A 20,716-nucleotide genomic window follows, 5' to 3' on the forward strand; every position below is an offset into this window, starting at 1 on the left:
CATAGGTATGGCTGGTAAAAGATAAATTTTCTGAAGACAAGCAGCCATGGCGAAGTTGCAGACCTGTAACAGCCTTCAAATGGTCTGAAAATGATCCCAAAATGCCTCCAAATGCAAATCACTAAAATGGCAGCTGGTTGGGCAAAAAGTTAGGTCTAAAAAAATGAATGTTCAACCAACAATGGAGGTCACCTTGCTGTGATAATGGCATTTAGGCTCAGATCTGAAGCAAATGACAGCAAGTAGGAAATTCCACTCAAAAATTAAGTCATCACCCAAAAATACTCCTCTGGTGGGAAATCAACCTCAGTCTGGATGAAAATCCGGACTCAAAACTATGAAATGCACTCCTAGTGGAAAATCGCTAGAGTCTGGATAAAAATCCTTAAAAACTTGTCACAGATACCTGGTGGAAAATAGACCTAGGTGTGGAATGAATGCAAACATCATCAACAACGTATCCATACCTCCTTGGTGGAAAAATGTGGGTAATCCTGACACTTAGTCAAATTTTAATGCTTCTAGGGGAAAAACGACCCTAGTATGGATTAACAGTGGTGGAAAAATGAGGCAAGTATGGATTTCAGGTGAAATCCATGTCCAGTTTGGATTTTGAGTGGGGAAAACCATGGGTTGTCAGGAACATGAGGGGAAAAGCACCTCTAGCATGGAATTTTGACCTTTTAACCCTTAGAATATGGATTTTACTCTGGAAAATGATGATTTTTCCACTCAGAATCACTTAGAAACTCTGAAACTTAATAAAACTCGACTGGACTTAAGGCAAATTCATCAAAATTGGAGTGTAACACATGGGAATCCATCGGAACAAAGAGCGAAATCACCTTGAATAATTCTCTAGGAGCGAGAAAACAACTCCAAAAGGCCTGAAAATACCTCAGCATTTGAAATCACTGACGAGGACATTTAAAAACATGTTAACGCTTAAAAGGGGGTCTACACTTAGACAAAAAAACTAGGATCATTAAAATCTCAATTTTCACGTGGTTGATCCTATAACCTCAAAAACCCTAAACAACACTAGGCATGATCAAAACTCCGAGACTCGGACACAGGAAAGCCAAAATTGCCCACTAAGCAACCAAAACCCTAACCTAACAACGTAGAAAGCCGAAAAAGAGGGGGGTCCCCGCTAGCAATGGGGCAATGTGTGAAAAGGTCACAACAGGTGGTAGCCTGCTTTGACAACCTTATGTGCAACCCTCCTTGCATCAATCTGACCATGCACATTGTAAAAGCGTCATTCACACGCTCATACTGACCAATCACATATGCAATGTTGTTCTTTTCTCTTTGGGCTATGTCATAGTAATGCAACTTGGGGTAGTAGTCATATATTTTCACCTAATTTGGCCCATTCCCAATCTCACCTCTTTTGATTAATCCTGGGAGTGGCTGGTATCGAGCAAACATGTAGACCAAGTAGGAGGTCATGGCAAAGTACTTTTTCTCATCAAGCTCAACCAGCTGTGTATGAATGTTATCGTTGATGATTTGAGCCCAGTCAAACTTAGATTTCCCAGCGAAGACTTGCTCGATAAAGTAGAACATCCATTCCTCAAAGAGATTGGATTGCGGAAGTCCCATGACTCGGCTAAGCAAGGTAACCATATCACCATACTCATTGTGGAAATCGTTTCTGTGGGTCTTTTTACCAATCCTAGTGCTTGGGGGTCTTCTCTCCTTGAACCACTCTTCATTTATCAGTGTTTTGCACGGAGTAGGATTCTTCTCATAAGCAATTTGGGCTTCATCCATGGTTACGACAGTGGGACTATCAGGAAGCGAGATATCAAATGCTTCCCCAATGGCTTCAAGTGTGAAGTCTGCCATTACCATCCCTCTCAGCACCACTAATCTGGTTTCCGTCTGATAATGCTTAGCGGTTTCGACCACTAATTCGTAATTTTGCACGGCCGGTGGGAAACCAACAACCTGGGCAATACCACTCTCTAACATCCGTCTGGGCTTGCCATAGGCGTTAGGAGAGTATGCTCTATTCCTGAAATCCTGAATGTCGATATTTCCCAGGTCTGTATCTCCAATATTGTCCCATACACTTTGGACCTTTGACTCTTTGACTCCTCTCTGGTATTGATACTTCATTTTCTCAAACTTGCGGGGAATGTCAGCTTTGGAAGTTCGTGATGCTTCGGTTGCGTCAGGTGCCTTTGAAGACTTTGTTGCTGATTTAGGCATTTATCGTGCACACGCAGACACAAATTACGAGACATGCCTTAATGCGAAAAAATATAGGTTAGCAGTGCCAGAAGAGGGCGTTACCGCAAAAAATATGTTAAACGACCAAATAGCTTAAAACTTGAAAGCGAGTTTAAAACAAGATATTCAAATTTTGCGTTTAGATTGCGATCCAGATATTTGAAAATCAGTTGGTTATTTGGTTAATTGTTGATGGTGAAAAGTTGCAAACGTTATTGGATTGTGCGATTCAACGTTTTAAGTTTTCAATTTGTTTGTTTTGAACGTTTCGAGTGTGCATTTGAAAAAGATGACTTTATGCTTTGCAGCTATTTAGACCATTATCCCTAAATCTGTCTAAGTTTCGAATTTTTGGCTGGGGGCATTTCGTCGACTGAATGTTAGACTGTTGATGTTTCCTTGGGTTCAATTTTAAGATTTGCTTGAATGCTTTCTACATACCAACCCTAGTTTAAACAACATTTATCTTGCAAAGTGTTAACCATTTGAAAGGAAAATTCGGACTTACCTGGAAGTGTAATGAAGAAGTTTATTGACTGCAAATGCTGATGGTGCGTTAACCCAACGTGGTGTGGTTTTGACCCGAACGGTTTGGAGAGATCTTGTAGGTTCGGCTAAATGCACAGAAATGAGAGAACACCCTCCTTTGTAAACTCGTCAAATCCCCCCTGAATGCCTTATGCCCTGTTTATTGACTGCATATTGAGTATACTTTGGTTTCTAACACTTTGCCAAACTTCCTCAAAAACATTTGCACGAACTTTACCCTGTTGCCAAACTTCGGGCATTATAAATGATTTGTGCGAACTTTGAAGTTTGAACGATTTTTGGCTTCTTCATGTTCTTCACGCGATTTGGAGTTTTGAAGGGTTTTCGGCTTATAGCTATTTCATCCGAACTTGGACTCCTTTGTTTTCGGCTTATGAGCTTATATTGCGCGATTTAGTCTTTATTAACTTTTTTGGCACTTTGAATCAATTTGTGAGATTTTAAACTCAACGTCTGTTTCTTGTTTTCGGTTAAAAAGGTAAAATGGCGAACTTTAGAGATTTTTCAGACTCAACTTATTTCACATGATTTAAACACTCACATTTTGCCTTTCGTCTTTACTTTTTTGGCTAAAATGGAGACTTTGTGCAAATTTTGGAGTTCTAACTTTTTTGGCTTATTAGCTGAAATTGTGAACTTGGACCTCGTCAGTTTATAAGAGCTATATGGTGCGATTTTGAACTCCTTGGATGATTTCGACGGAATGAGGTTTAATGGCGATTTGATATCTTCTTCTGATTTTCGGCAAATAAGAGGACTTTGTGCTAATTTGCCTTTATTAGCCATTTTTAGGTGATTGGCTCACTTTATGAGTTTTGGAGATTTTCGGCTCAAAAGCCTCTTTTGCGAGCTTAGTTGTCACTTTTTCGGGCCAAAAGGTGATTTTGCGCGATCTTGAAAGTTAGTCATTTTCGGCAAATAAGGTGATATTGTGTGATTTTACACTTTATCAATTTCGGCCTATCAAACTATTTTGCAAGGTTTTGAAAGCTTTTCTTCCATTTCGGGCCAAAAGGAGATTTTGAGAGTTTTGGTGATTTTCGAGCTCTATGGTTATTTTGAGAGCCTTTGGAGTTTAACCTTGCAATTTTGTTGTTTGGGCTGATTTTACCTTCAGTGTTGGAATTTCGGCCTTGGAGGCCGATTTTTGAGAGATTTAGCTCACACTTTTGACTACTTGGCCGATTTTGATTTTTGAGTGGGTTTAACTTTAAAGACACATTTTCAACTCGGCTTTAGGAAAATTTTGCAAACTTGAAATTTCGGGCGAAAAGGAGATTTTGGGCGATTTCTTGTTTGTTTTAAGTTAAATGCCCCTTTGGATGAATTTCGGGCCTCTGATATGAAATTCGGGCGAATTGGAATGCTTTGAGTGATCTTCACTTCTCAAGTTCAATGCCTACCAGGTTAACTTGGCCATCCTCCTATTAGATATGAGATCTTGCCTCCTCACTTTCAAAGTGTGAACTCTTCAGAATCTAAAACTCAGACTAGATCAATCTTGAGAAAGATCATCTCCTTTCGTTTGAAAGTCTTAACTATTGGAACTCCTCTCCGCGAATTACCAAAACCTCCTACCCGGGACCTTAGCGAGGACAAGATGAGAAAACAAAGAAGGGGGGACCCTGTCGACGACGGGGAGTGTGTGCAAGGCACAACACTACCTAGAGAAATGGTCTTTTGGGGAGACCTTGGAGGATAGATCCTAGTAGTGGAAATTGCATATCATTGGGCTTACAAAATAGTAAGGTTAATGAGAGGATCTGGAAGATGACTGTTGTCTTAATTTTTGAATTTTAAAAAATTGACAATGTCTATGATTTTTTTCCCTAACATTCATAATTTCATTTCTCTAAGGCACGTTTTACAAGGTGAAAACTCGTATTGGTTTACGTCTAATCACACGTAATTGTTTTTGCTATTTTTGTCCAAGTTTTGATTGTTTTTGGATGTTGTTCTTCCTCTTTTTTTTGCAATTTCGGGTTTTTGGGTGATCATTGCAAGTAGTAGGGACTTTTGAGTGCAATTTCAAGTATATTTTCTTTACTTGTAATGGGGTCCTATAGACCCGATTATAAGCTAGTTCATAATTTTAAAAGTCGAAGTACTTGTATTGGGCCTCTAAGACCTGAATACAAGTGAAGTCCATTCTCTTTAAAAGGAGAAGGGTAAATATATTTGTCATTGGAGGTTTATAATCCGACTACAAGTATGTTTTGTAAAAGACAGTGAAATAATTCTTACTTGTATCGAGCTTCCCAAAACCTGATTTGCTTTGAGGTTCTTAGCCATTTCAAGTTTTGTGTTTTTTGGGGAGTATCTTCAAGACATTGTTGTGAAATAGGAGTGTTCCTCATTTTGGTCTTTTGTTCTTTTGTTCTTTTTGTTTTTCCTGTAGGTGATATGTAGGGAAGGCACCTTTCCCATTGTTCTTCTCCCTATGTTGTGTCAGTTTGTTTGCAGTTGCTCGGACAAATTCGTGATCAATGGTGAAGTACGGATGCATTTTTGCGATGGCAAATATTGGCTTCCTTTTTGCATAGCATTTCAAGTGTTTGCAAATCCTTCCTTATTTTGGCATTGCGTATGCATTTGTAGTTGGATGTTCGACTCCCAAAACGTAGTTTACACCTCGCCACTTGCAAATCTCATGCTTGCAATCGGGTCTCCCAAGCACGATTGCAAGCCTTTTTTCTTCCCACCATTTTTTACTGCAAGTATGTTTACTTGCAATCAGGTTTCTAAGACCCGATTGCAAGCTAGCTTATCATATAATCACTTGTTCACTTGCAATCGGGTCTTCCAGACCCGATTGCAAATTCAAATGTTGAATTTCCCTATGCTTGCATTCGGATCTCAAGTTTCCAATTGCAAATTTATCCTCACCATTCGATGGCAATTACACATACTTGCAATTGGGTCTTAAAAACCTGATTGCACGCTTATATTATATTTACAAGCTTGCTCACTTGCAATTGGGTTACTAACCCGATTGCAAGTAAAAGTTTCAGCGTTTTTTCTTAAGTTCATGCTTTCTTGCTTGCACATTCTGAGTTCATTCCACTTGTAGTTCGCTCCTTGAGATCCGAAATTCTGCTCTTGTCATTATCCACAAAGCATCTTTCAAGTTTTTTGTAATGTACCCTTTTTAGCTCATTCCTATTTTTGAATGATTAGCCTATCATTTTGACCCTCGTAGACTAATAATTGGGGATAGAGGGTCTTCTAAGGCAGAGGCTTGGTTAATGGAGGTTCTTGTCTTCTCCAGAATTCAGTATGTTCTAGTTGAGACTTCGTTTGGGCTTAGTTTCTTATACTTACTATTTATAGTAAGTCAAGAGGTGATCGAGAGGGACCCTTTCTATTTTTGTTAAGTCAGTGGGTTGGACAGAGGATAAAATGGTCAACTCCCCGATGCAGACAAAATGAAGAAAAAATGATTAATCATGGAGTTATGCTTATTTGATTATTAATAAAGTGATAACTTTATTAATAAATTTTATTATTAGGGCCATTTAATGTTATGTTATAAGTTATTATTATTTCATAAAGAAAGGGTCATTTTCATCATTAAAGAGGGGGGGCAAATTATTAATTAATTATCCGACACATAACCCAAAGTTTATTCATTAATGAGCAAATGAAATAATATTTCATTTAAATGATTAAATGTGCCTTTTTGGGAGAGGTTCGAACTTCTTATGGAGAATATATAAGCATGAAAAAAAGAGAAGTTGGATTATTATGTTATGCATCAATTTTCTTTGAACTTGGTTTGGGAGAAGAGACCGAGGTTTTCATGCTTCTAACAGCCATTGGAGAACGGAAAATCTTCAGTGTTGCAGCCATTTGAGTTGGTGAAATATCTAGTGAATTTGGCATTTAGGAGAGCTTCATTCTGGAGTTCTAATTGGGCTAAATTGGTGAAGTTTCATAGACATTCAGAGCAGATCCAAAGCGGTTTTCAACTGGCAGATCGAGATTATTGTGTTGGTGATTTTCTTCAGTCATTAGCTTGCTTCTTTAAGCTATACAGTTGCTACAAAAAGCTTGCCGTATACCCTCATTGTTGGGCGTACTTGTATGGTGTGATTTTTATTTAGAAGGCATAATAAAATCAAAGGAAATCATCTTTGGCAGCACTGGCATAAGAGAAGAATAAACGCAGCATTTGGAAGGCCAAGATAAAGTCTATCAAAAGAAACAATAAAGTTTATGGTTGCTGCTGTAGTTAACAGGTTCCATATTTGTTATTACTATTGGTGTTTTCTACATTCCAATAAAGACTTTTTTCAGATTATTGTTTATTGCATTGCCATGTATCTTGAGTTGCATTTCAATTAAAGCTTTATGGTTATTTGTATTTGGTTTATTATCAGCATATGGCTTGTATGCCAATTGTTTTCTTAAATGCCAAGTGGTTGTAGGTGTACATTGGGATGCATGACAAGTGTGTGTCTTTATGTCAACTAGCTGTATTAGTTAATTTCAGTCATTTACATGTGTGTCGAAGGTCTGAAATAGCTAGTATATCATTTCTATAACAACCTTGCATTGTTAGAAGCATTCAATAACCTCATTTGTAGCCTACAAACTCAAAGAAGACAATCAGAAAATTCATAACAGTGGTTTCAGACATTGTATGCTAAGTGTTTGATAATATTCCTTGAGCTTCTAATCAGTAAATTTGGATCAGAATTAGTAAAGGATCCTACATTTGTCCATTCTTTTCCACTTTCTTCATGATAAATATCATGATAGGTCTAAGGTTGGGCATTGTTTTTTTTTCAAAGCTCTTTCTTTTAAACAAAGGTATCATGGCTTCTCCAATAGCTTGTGAAGACGTCCCGACTCTTTGGAGTTTTCATCATAGTGTTGCAGATTTTTGTTCAATGATAGAAGAGCTAGCATCTCCTTTCAACAAGAAGCTGAAATACAAGTATGATAAGTATCGTAATGAAATTGCTCCTTCTCAAGTGAGCTCTCTTGTGGATGAGATTAAAGACACGAAGATCGGACATGTTGATACGTCCGAGTTTCTTAAAAGAGTAGAAGGGTCACCAAATCATAGCATGCAGTTGCTCTTGAATAGTCATATTCATTTGGTTTCCACTTTCTCGATGGCTGCCTTAGAACCAAAATTTGTTCTTTCTTGCGCTGCTCATTTTGACAAGGGATCTAGGTCAATCAAGGATGATGATGGCAATATCATTATCAGGTTGGATGCAAAAACCATTGATAAGATCTTCATGGTTCCAGCCGCCCCAGTATATGTAGATATCTCTATGAAGAGTGCTTTAGATCACTACAACCAGAGAAGATCAGATTGCATAAGGCGTATCAATTTTAAATGGCTTAAGACTCTTAAAACTCGTCACTCTCGGTGACCTAAGTTGTATCGGTCTGATTTCATTGAAGAAATCAGTGATATGATCACACTTCTGAGCAGAATAATGGTATTGAAAAAGTCAAATGTATTTGAGATCTAGATGTACAGATACATTGTGGTCATGAGAAAAGCTCAATCTCATATCTTTTGGGGCGAAGTGATCAGTGATAACTTGTGTGAGTAGCTGTCACAAGTTTCAACCACCCTCACCTTCTACATGAATTCCTACTTACTATACATAGCTGCGTGATGGTCTTTCTACCAAAGGTGATAGGTCCCTAGTACCAGTATGGAAATATTATGATTAACTCACCTTAAGACCTAACAAGATTCACTATAGGAGGGTGCAAGATGCCTTCTTTGGTCATTTCATGTGTTTGTTTGACAAAACACTTTAGAACAAGAGTGTCTGAGGCAACTTGCAAGAAGGTGAATGAGTATGGATGCATGTTTTTTCAGTTCCCAACTTTCACGTACATGAGAGTTGGATGTTTTGAAGGTCATCCATACATGCTTCCGAGGTATCCTACCGACAAGATCATCCTGATGGAGTTGGCCTGGCAGCTGATGACGGTTCATGCAGTCCAGTTAGCTAACCATAAGTTAGGCATCAACATATCCTCTCACAATCCATTGCAGATTGGTCGATATTCCTTGACGACCTTAGCAAGAGCCAAAGCAATGGAGACGAAACTTCAAGAAATCAAATTGAAGAAATTCAAGGCGAGAAAGGATTTTGATTATCAAGGGATGAAAGACAAATTCAAGAGAGTTTTCATTCATGTTCATCGCCTTGAAGATATTTGGGTTGATCTTTGTACCAAGGAAGACATTAGAAAGATGGATTACAGTAGGCTTACTTTGGAGCAAATTGTAGACTTGGATCTAACCAAGATTCCAGAAGGCATGGTAGATAACAGGAAAACCCTTGATCTAGAATATATAGAACAAAGGGTTGCTAAAGCTCCTCTTCCATCTATTCAATGGTCGCAAAAGTAAAACAGTGCGAAAAACGCAATGGATTTCAAAGAATTGATTGATTAATCAGAATGAGCAAGACGCTCATAAATAATACAAAACTATTTACAAGAATAGCAAGTTTCTAATAAGAAACTGCTGAGAAGATCAAAGACGATCTGTCTAAAATAGAATATACACTGAATGAGCATTAATACTAAAATTAACATATTTTAATATTCTATTACCCTCCCTTAATGCTCAATCTATTAACTACACCTATAGACCCCCTGAATTTTACAAATTTATCAGGACCAAGGGGCTTGGTGAAGATGTCTGCTGGCTGCTCCGAGGTAGGAACATACAGCAACTGGATGGATCCGTCTTCAACCAGCTGTCGAATATAGTGACAATGCGTTTCCACATGCTTGGTTCTTTCATGGAAGACTGGATTCTTGGCGAGTTTGAGCACTCCCTGATTATCACAGAACAAGGGAGTAGGACCTGCCTGGGAGACATGCATATCCGCAAGCATTCGTCGAAGCCAAACCGCCTCACAAGTTGCCTTAACTGCTCCCCGATACTCTGCTTCTGTCGAGGAGAGAGCCACTGCCTGCTGCTTCTTACTAGTCCATGTGACAGCACCAGATCCCAAACTAAACACATACCCTGCTGTAGACTTACGGTCATCAACCGAACATGCCCAGTCAGAATCTGTGTAACCACTGAGTATAGGATCAGAACTCCGAGTGTACAGAAGTCCATAATCAGGAGTGCCACTCACATAACGCAACACACGCTTCGCTGCTAACCAATGATCAGCCTTGGGAGCTGTCATGAAGCGTGAAATGTAGCTCACTGCAAAACTGATGTCAGGTCTAGTGGCAGTAAGATAGATGAGGCTGCCCACTAGTTGCCTGAACAGAGATTCATCCACAACTGGTGAGGATGACTGAGCTGAAAGTTTGAGTCCAGGTTCCATAGGAGTAGAGGCAGGTTTGCAATCCTGCATTCTGAACCTGTCCACAAGACTTTTGGCATACTTGGACTGAGAGAGAAAGATACTGGTCTCAGTCTGCCAGACTTCAACTCCTAAGCAGTAATGTAGAAGTCCCAAATCTGTCATATCAAAGGTGCGGCACAAATCCTGTTTGATCCCAGTGATCAAATGTGCTGAACTGCCAGTAATGATTAAGTCATCCACATAGACAACCACAAACAGAATATCATTACTAGTATGCTTGATATACAGGTGTAGACGTATAAAAATGACCACATTCCTAAATGAATATTTTATGTTCATTTCTCTATTTGATTAAATCTAATTTAATTAAATTATCCACCTTCTTCTATTTTATTAAGTAAATTACTCAATTTATTTAAGGGACATTGTGAGATAGAGAACCATGGGACCCTCCTTGGGAAGCTGAGTAACACCTCGTTACTCCATAGCTTGCATCAAGAAGTCCCGTGTGTGTGTGTGGACTAGTTTTTAAACTAAATTTTCACATTTTAAGTTTTATTCGCCCACTTTTCCCGCATACAACAGGTTTGCATCAGATGGACTCCGCTGAAAGCCATGATCTGTCAGGTACTTATCAATTTTCATGTACCAAGCCCGAGGAGCTTGTTTCAGACCATAGAGTGCTTTGACTAGTCTACAGACCTTCTGTTCTTGACCAGCAACCTTGAATCCTAGGGGTTGCGTCATGTAGACTTCTTCCTGTAAGTCACCATTCAAAAAAGCACTCTTGACGTCCATCTGATGGACTTTCCAACTGAACTGGGCTGCCAAGGCAAGAACGAGCCGTATGGTACTCATTTTGGCTGTAGGAGCAAAAGTCTCCTCGTAGTCAATGCCTTCTTTCTGTGAGAACCCACGAGCAACAAGACAAGCCTTATACTTGTCTAGGGTTCCATCAGCTTTGTATTTTACTTTGTACACCCATTTGCAGCTAATGGGCTTCTTCCCTGAAGGAAGATCAGAAAGGGCCCAAGTGTGATTCTTCTGAAGACTCTGGAACTCAGCTTCCATAGCCTGTTCCCACTCAGGTATACCTTTAGCCTCTGAGTATGTCTGAGGCTCAAAAACACTGTGTATGTTAGCCATGAGAGCAAAATTGACTGTATGCTACTGTTTGCTCTTATTACGGGAGGTTCTACCCTCAATGAGCTCAGTATCCCTGAGATCACCAATGGTCTTGGCCCACCATTTAGGCCGGAGAGTAGAAGTGCGAACATCTGGAGGAGCTGGAAGAGGCTCAGGATCAGGAACAGGAGCAGCAGGAGGAGGATTATTCTCCGGAGGGAACTCAGGTAGTGCATCATCGAAAATAGATTCTGCATCATCCCTCCCATCAGGCGAACCTAATGGAATAAGAACACTGTGAGGCTGATCCTCAGAACTCTGCTCAGAAGAAGGGGACTGAAAGAATCCTCTGTCTTCATCAAATACAACATCACGACTGAAGATAAGACGTTCAGTGTCTATATCTATCAGTCTGTAGGCCTTATGGTGATCACTGTATCCCGTCATCATGAGTTTCTGACTTTTGGAATCCAACTTGGAGCGCTTAGCATCTGGAATCCAAACATAGGCAACAGAGCCAAAAACCTTCAGGTGGCTGATCTGAGGCTTCCGACCAGACCAAACCTCTTCTGGAGTCTTCCCCTTAACAGCCTGAGTAGGAGAGCGGTTAAGAAGGTAGACAACAGTAAAGACTGCTTCAGCCCAATACTTATTCGGAACACTCCTGTGTTGTAACATAGAGCGAGCCATCTCAACAACCGTACGATTGCGACGCTCGACAACACTGTTTTGCTGAGGAGTGTAGGGTGTAGTCAACTGGCGTTTGATGCCATGGGTATCACAGAAGTTGGAGAATGCAGAAGAACAAAATTCCCCCCCGTTATCTGTCCTAAGAGTAATGATACTATGTCCAGACTCTTTTTCCACAAAGGACTTAAACTTCGGAAAGATACTAAATACATCTGATTTATGTTTAAGAAAGTACACCCACATCTTTCTACTAAAATCATCTACAATAAGCAAAAAATATTTGCAACCAGTAACAGAAGATGTATTCATAGGACCACAAATATCAGCATGAAGTAATTGAAGTACCTTAGATGCGCGCCAAGACTTTCCATGTGGGAATGAAGTCCGATGCTGTTTGACAGCTTGACAGGTGCCACATACTCCAAGATGCTGAGTCTGAATATCAGGTAACCCTGAAACAAGTCCCTCCCGAGACAGCTGAGAGAGATACTGAATGTTGAGATGTCCATATCTCTGATGCCACAAAGTGCTAAGAGGAGAAACACGAGCTGCCAGAGCCACTTCAGGAGAATCACTAGTGTCAAGGAGCCTATATAGGCCATGATCCTCTAGACCAACAGCAACAGTAAGACGAGTCTCCCGATCAATGATGGAGCACTTGTGAGCACTGAACACCACATCTAGTTGAGGAGAATTCCTCATAATCTGGCTGACAGAGAGCAGATTAAGTTCCATTCCAGGAACATAATACACATTCAGAAAAAGGAGAGTCCTTCCACCAGACTGTATCTGAACAGTGCCTCTGCCAACAACTGTATACTCCTCACCTCCGCCAAATACAACGGAATCACTAAAAGGTGAGAAGTCTGTAAACCAGTCACGCCGATGAGAAAAGTGACGTGATGCACCAGAGTCGATGTACCAAGCAGAAGACCTGGCATGATCTGAAGACCTCTTAGCCATAAAAGCATAAAAGGCGGACTCCTTCTGCTCGGAATGTTCCGCAACATGCGCCTTCTGGTGTGACCCTCCCTGCTTCTTTTGTTCAGAAGCGAGCCTCTGACGGCAATCTTTCTTCATATGGCCGTACTTGTGACAGTAATTGCACTGCACATTTTTCTTCTTAGCTCCATCCTGTGTCTGAGAAGAGCCTTTCTGCTGAGAAGACTGAGAGGACTAAAATTTGCCTTTATCCTTCTGAAAGGATTGAGCTGTGAAGGCATTTTCCGAGGAGGCTGATGTAGTACCACTACCAAATTGCTGTTTCCAGCGATCCTGCTGTAGAAGTTTGGTGCACAGTTCTGAAAACTTCAGATCAACATTAGTGGAAGTAATATTGAGGGTTTCAATGAAGTGTTCATACGATTTCGGAAGACTTTTTAAAGTGATTACAACCATGTCTTCTTCCTCCATAGTCCGACCAATAGCTTCGAGTTGATCTCGAATGTCCTTAATCCTCGTGAGGTGCTCCTGTAAGGACATACGTTCATCCATCATAATGGAGAACAACTGATTCTTCAGAAAGAATGCTCGGCTCTTGTCGGATGTCTCATGCAATTCCTTCAGATGCTTCCAGATGTCAGAAGCTGTCTTGCCGGAAGGAATCTGCGGTAACTGATCATCAGTTACTAAGAGTTTGAGAAGCATGACTGCCTCCCGATTGCGTTCATCAAACTTATCTTGATCTGCACCAGGTGTACCAGGACTGAGTTCTTTGCCCAAAACAAGCTGGTCAAGACGCCTATATTCAAAAATGGTCAACATACGCTGTTTCCAGATGTTGTAGTTGTGACCATTAAAACATTGACTGCCTTCTAACATCAGATTGGTGAGAGAAGCCATTTGCACGTTTCCCAAGAAAATTTCTGGCTGACCCAGGAAAAAACCAAAGACAACCGAGAAATGCATGCAAAAAACCCAGAAGGATTCTCCTGTCATAATCTGGATCCGCGGGCTCGAAAATCGAGGCACGAAAATCGAGGCACCCAGAAAAAATGAACAACAACCCAGATTAGGGTTTGAAAAACCCACCACGAATCTGCAAGAAAAACTGAACTTCGATAAAAACTGGAGGTAAGAACTTCAATCGAAGATTGCAGAGGTCGGCGCCATTGTTTGCAGAGAGAAAGACATCGTCGTTGCAGAGAATGACGAGTTGCAGGTGGCGCCGCTGGAGGTGACGACGCCGAAGCCTGCAGACGTGCACAGAGCCGAACAGGTCGCAGGTGAACGATGCGAACAGGTCGCAGATCGCGCGGGTTGCAGGTCGTCGAACAGCGCTGGGAACAAGTCTGTTGCAGGTCGCGGGAACAGGTCACGGGAACAGGTCGTGGGTGGATGACGCCGAGAACAGGTCGCGGCGCAAGGAACAGATCACGAACCACGAACCGAGGTTGCAGACGACCCTGCAGACGCGCGAACACAGGTCGCGAAAAAACGCGACAACCCTGCAGCTCGCGCGGGAGTTAAAGTGCGGGCACACAAACAAAACAGGTCGAACGCACAGAAAAAACCAGGCGATAGCCCCCACACAGAAAAAACACACGAACTATAGGCCCTCACACGAAAATGTGTATTACAGGTCCTCACACGAAAATTCGCTCCAGATCACTACTGCTCTAATACCATAAAACAGTGTGAAACACGCAATGGATTTCAAAGAATTGATTGATTAATCAGAATGAGCAAGACGCTCATAAATAATACAAAACTATTTACAAGAATAGCAAGTTTCTAATAAGAAACTGCTGAGAAGATCAAAGACGATCTGTCTAAAATAGAATATACACTGAATGAGCATTAATACTAAAATTAACATATTTTAATATTCTATTAAAAAGGAGTGCACCTCAATTTTTTATAGATTTCGGCCTGTCCTTGCCAACACCAATGCTTGGCTGAAAAACAATAACGTAAAGACCATCAAGATTAATGTTGGGGCAAAAGAGGATTCAGCAGGACTAGTTGGATGTAAGTCTGAGGTAAGGATTAAATCCAAAGAAGGTGTTTCTTCCTCAGGCACTAGGATCAAACTAAGGGTTGGTAGAGCTTTGGTTATTCCTCCACAAGAGGTGTCATTGAAAGGAAAAGAGAAGCCTCAAGTGCAAATTCACGTCATTGACCCTGAGGATGAACCACATGAGCAAAATACTCCAAAATCTCCTATAGACTCAAAATCTCTACATACGGTCATTCCTCAATTGTCTTTGGATGTTCCTATGTCTTTAATTTCTTTTTCTATAGTTCACATTGATCCTGTTGCGCCAAGTGCATCTGTTTGCACTAATGTGTCATTGTCAGTTGCAAAAATCCTTATGGATGTTTCACATGGCGACTTGGAGAATGTTTTTGATGTAAATCCCTCATATGCCGTTCTATCCAGTATTTCTCTTCCTGAGATTGATACCTCTAGTGTAAGCTTTGATAGGTTCATGAAAGAAGCTAGCCATGATTTGTCATCCGAGCAAACACTCGTTGCTGTCCAGACCGAGGCTTCCCCTAGAATGACCACCGTGGTATAGGCATAGCTTGTTTCTACACAAACCACAGTTGCTGTCACAAATGCAAGCTCATTAGATCTACCCCCATGGTTAAGTTCAATCACAGAGGAAGAAGCAAGAAGTTTCTTTTGATGTGTTTGATTTTCAACAACTTAGGAAATCTAAGCCAAGGGCTACTAAGAAGGAAAAGACAATCTCGCGAGTGGTTGTGGACAACAATAAGATGAAATATGCAGAGGTGGCAAAACCTCTTGTTGATAAACCACCAGAAGAAATGCGGCTATCTGATTATAGATTCACAAGGGTGGAACTAGGAAGGCAAACAAATGTTGGGACGATGTATGATGCTCAAGATTCAGTAGCTTTGTTAGTTCAAAGTTATGATGAACTCCTAGCGAAGAAGGATAAGCTCAAGGAGGAGAATCCACAACTCATCACAGTGATCCAAAAGATCACTAATTCTTCAAAAAAGGTTGATCCCTTGGCTTCCTCAACTTCTGAAGAGTCCATCAAACAAGTTGAAAGGGCTGCTCAAAAGGTCAAAGCTATTGATTCTTGGGTTGATCAACTGGCTGATCAAAGTGGTCAAGTGGTGAAGAAGGCACTATAGGTGTTGAAAAGTGTGAAGGCATCAAAGATAAAATTAGATCAGGCATTAGAAGCTTTTAAGCTAGGCCTGGAATTCATAGAGAAAGATTTGAAAATCTGGCATGAGATGGATCAAGTCAAATTGAAAATCCTGTGTGACAACATTGTAATACCAAATAGAGATAGGTATATTGAATTTGAGGAACTTATGGTCAATAAGTCATTGTTTCTCAAGGACTTAATCAAAGATATTGATGCTACTTTAGAAATGAGTACCAGGTGGAGCAGGATATCATCTCTAATTTTGAGAAGATGTCTTGTAAGATCTTAAGTCAAGATGAAGAGTTGCTTCCGGAAGATCTGATATTTTTTGAGTTGGTGTTGAGGCTTCATCAGGAACTTGAGATAGAATAGTTTACAATGACTTCCATTCATAGACTTGTCAATTGCCAAGTTTTCCTTGAAAAGATGCAAATTGTTCTTAAGGAACATATAGAAACAATAGTTTGATATTTTGATGTCATAATCAAAATTGTTTCTATTGCGAGGAATACAACAGGACCAAATCCTTATGAATTGCAGGAATCAATTGACAGGTTCAAGCTTTCATGGCTAGGATTAGAGAAGGACAAGAAGTGCCTCCTGACACTTGAGTTTTATTTTTGTTTTATGTATTTTCATTTCGACAAATTACATGTAGTATCAAAACTTGTAATTACAAGTAATCTCATTACTTGTAATCTTGTAACTTGTAATTGCATGTAAACAAATTTCAAGTTGAAATAGAATAGGATTGTAATTTGGAATAAGTCATAGTTAGTTATAGTTGGTTGTGGAAAAAGTCTCAGTTAGTTAGACTTCTCACTTTTTTCTTTTAGCCCCTCACCTATATATATAGGAGGGCGCTCTATGTAATTTTTATCTTTTTAGCAAGCAAGAGAACTCTGCAAAAATTTACAGTCATAGAGACTTTGTGCTTCATACTTGTAAATTGGTTTCTCAAGTAATATCAAGAAAGTATTTGAGTTTCAAACTTTATGTTGAAGCCTTGCTTTTATATCCATTGTGTTCTTGTGTCATAGTGGTATATTTTTCTACATTTACTTGAGGTTCTAACAAGACTGTTGAAAGGAGCTTTGATCTGATTTCTTGTAGACTTTGTGCTACAAGTATTAAGGATTAAATTATTACAGCTAAAATTATAATAGAGAGGAATTGTAAGACTTTATGCTTGTAGTTGCTCCCATTTGTAGTAGTTTTGAAGTGCACCATATCAGTAGACTTTGTGCTGTTATATGTTGTATAATGTTCTTATTCTAATCGTTTTGAAAGGTAGATAGGATAGTGGAAAGTAAAGACTTTGAGCTTTATTTCTATTTTCTTGTCCCGGGGAAGTGACGAAAGACTTCGAGTGTTCACGGAAACTATACTTCCTTTTTGTATAAATATCCTTGTAATTGTTAAAGTTTCTTAAATTGCTGTATTTGTTTTCTTAACTGTTGTTTCTCTTCTAAATAGAGAAGAGAATATCATCTTTTCTGAAGAAAGAGAAAAGGATGTTGTCCCACCCAAGATAGATTAGCGTTTACATGTTATAGTTGATTAATAATAGTAGAAAAGGGGGAGCCTTCCTTTAAATTAGGAGAGTTTTTAACTCACACGCTATGGCTGAAATCACAATTTTGCACATCTTCCCAGGGGTATAATATTTTCAACCAACAATGACAAAAATTGAAGTAATTTTTCCTCTCTTGCTTTGTGATTTATGTTTTTCTTGAAGTTTCTGTGCAATATATATCACACTTTGACTGCACCATTTATATATTTTCTGTAAAGAAATAAGCATAAGATACTAGAGAGTGAAGATGGAAGCATGTAAAATACCATACGTATATAGTTAAAACAAGTTTAAAGTAAATGAACATCCTTGTGTGATTAAAGACGTCAGCTTTGCACAATCCATCATGTTACTTGTCTGATCTCTGGAAACAATTTTGTATTCTTTTTAATGAAGATGAAGATAAGATTTAAAAAAGTGTAATCTAGAAGCAAAGTGATTAAACCTTTGTGCATCATTTAATGCCTGATAGATCAATGCAATTCATTTAAGTTTACTATCTTTCCATTCGATGTTTTTTAGAATCTTGTTTATTCTTGGTTAATTGGTTTAGTTACAATGGTTTTTGTATTTACTAATGTCACCTATTTGAACAGGAAGTTACTAGCTTATGCTGGCAGCGATCAAATCCTGCTCTTGTGGATAAGACCAATTGCACAGATGAGGCTGCTCTTTTAGGACATTCTGGAGAAGATAGCATCCTTATGCCAGATCCACTACCCACTTCAGCTTCTCTACCACACTTAAACACATCCATGACACAACCAACATATATTTCTGGTCAGATTGGTACTGCCACTGGAAATGGTTCTCCAATCTCAATAAGAGGTATAAGTGCAGCATCACACAATTTGCATCCATCATCAGGAGAACAGACCCCGTGTGGGAACCATTTGCGGGTAAGCGGGATCATGTCAAGGCTATATGCTTCCCATAATGATTTCACTTTTAAGGATGACATGTCTGTGTTCTCTCCTCTAGTTGATGTTCAGCCTATTTCTTCACTATCTATGGACAACTGTGGGGATATGGATAAACAATCTGTAGTTGATGAGACCCATAAAAAGCTATGGACTCCGTTACCTTCAGGTGACAGCAGGAGATCAAACTTAATTGAAGAAATGAAGTTTGAAGCTTCATTAAATTTTGAGAATAAACCAGTCTCAAAAAAGGTATTTTTGTCATTTTGTATTTGCTGAGAAATTAATTTGTATTTTATCATTCAGGCTATATAATGGCATGACATGCCCCTGTGTAAAACTATCTTTTAACTAGACAACATTAACCATTGTAGAGTTTTAGACTACTACTGTGGTTGACATAATTTGGAAATGCAATATTTTTTTTTATTAGTTTATTTCAACCATTAGAAATGGCATATGATTAACCAATCAATCCATTGACAGATATATTCTGATAATAGCAGAAAACGCATACATGCAACATATATGAACGTCATCATTGTATCCAAATAGTCAATATACTCAAGAGAATACCCTTAAGGATTCACTCAAAAATATCTCCCATTATGAGAGCTGAGTGGAACAAAATACATCGTCTCATATCTCACATGATGCTAATGAAATGGTTTTTGAACATCCTCTATATAGTTTCTAATCAATATCACTAGGGCTAGGGTACACCTTAACCCACAAGTTATCCTTTCCATCCAAGAGGGTAAGTCTTAATCCACATGTTGCTGATCCCTTCATTCCAATATATGTCATAATATTGTGGGCCTATGTGATCCATAATTAGCTCAGTTAGACTGATGTCTAATTTATTAACACAAATCTTATTAGTCTTATGACCGTTGACTGGGATTTTATGTAGAAATAGTACTATGCCTACACACATTTGTTCTAAGAGTGGTCACATTGCATAATTTGAATGGGGAAAGTAAATAAAAACCAGGACACACGCAAGAGTAAACACAAATTCCTGGAGAAATACAGTTTGAGAAAATATTGCAACTGGGCTGTTCTTCCAATCCACTATATGAAACACTCAAAGGGCATTAACATACAACTGAATGCCTATTTACCTTGTTTTGCATCTCCAACACTTTGTTTTTTTTATGTCTTCTTTTTCTCTACTTTGCAACGTATTTCTAACATCTGAACACCCGAATTGTTTGTTGATTGTTCATCTCTCTCCCTAGGCTCGTTTTAAGTAGTATATGCCTAGTGCACCACAGAAGACTCCAAATCACCATGTAACACAATGTACAGCATCCCAACTAATTCACATACAACCTAGGTAGTTTGTTTCATGAACTTTCATCCATAGTGTTGAGACTTCCAGAACTTAATGAGATGTGGGCTCAGGCACTCTCAGTGAGTGCTCATGAGGCTACTTGAGTCTGCCAAACTGCCCAGGAAAAAAGGAAAAAACAATAAAAAATTAAAGAACAAGAAAATATTATATTCAATATTTTTCAAAAAATGTCTAGTTTTTGCCAACTTTTGGCCTAGTCAAAATTCAAGTTAGAAATTGGCTTGTTGATTATGAATCTCAACGCTATGATTTCATCCTTTTTCTCATACATGACAAAATTAGACCAGGATGAACATTTTTGGCCAAAGTTAAGTTATGAAAGAATATATATCTGGTCTTGCATGTTTCTGGGAAACATTTATAAGAGAACAAGTTTATGTTAGCATGAACTTATTTCTTTAATATGTTGTTTCAAATTTGATTTTCAGAGACCAACATATCTCACTGACCATTGTAAAAAGGTTTTCAGAGCTCAATACAATGTTCTAAATACATGTAGATAACTTTCTTAGCTAATTACAAGCATTGGAACACAACATTTATATGCAGTTTGATGTTTATTAGGGTCACACAAATCTCAAGGAGTGATCATGTCAGAGATGTTACATAATTGATATTAAATTCACATTAAAACTGATCCAATTTGGATTACTAGGTTCATAACATAGTAGAACAAGTTTTTATTAATTTTATTGACTGCTTTCTGCATACATAGCGATCAGAGGAAACTTTAAAGGTTTTATTGTTTGGAAAGGTTATTATATTTTAGCTTCCCAGTTTCTTAATTTTAAACTCTACCTGTTAAACAGATGAATTAA

The sequence above is a fragment of the Cryptomeria japonica genome, chromosome 8, assembly GCF_030272615.1.
Source record: "Cryptomeria japonica chromosome 8, Sugi_1.0, whole genome shotgun sequence".
Taxonomy (NCBI): domain Eukaryota; kingdom Viridiplantae; phylum Streptophyta; class Pinopsida; order Cupressales; family Cupressaceae; genus Cryptomeria; species Cryptomeria japonica.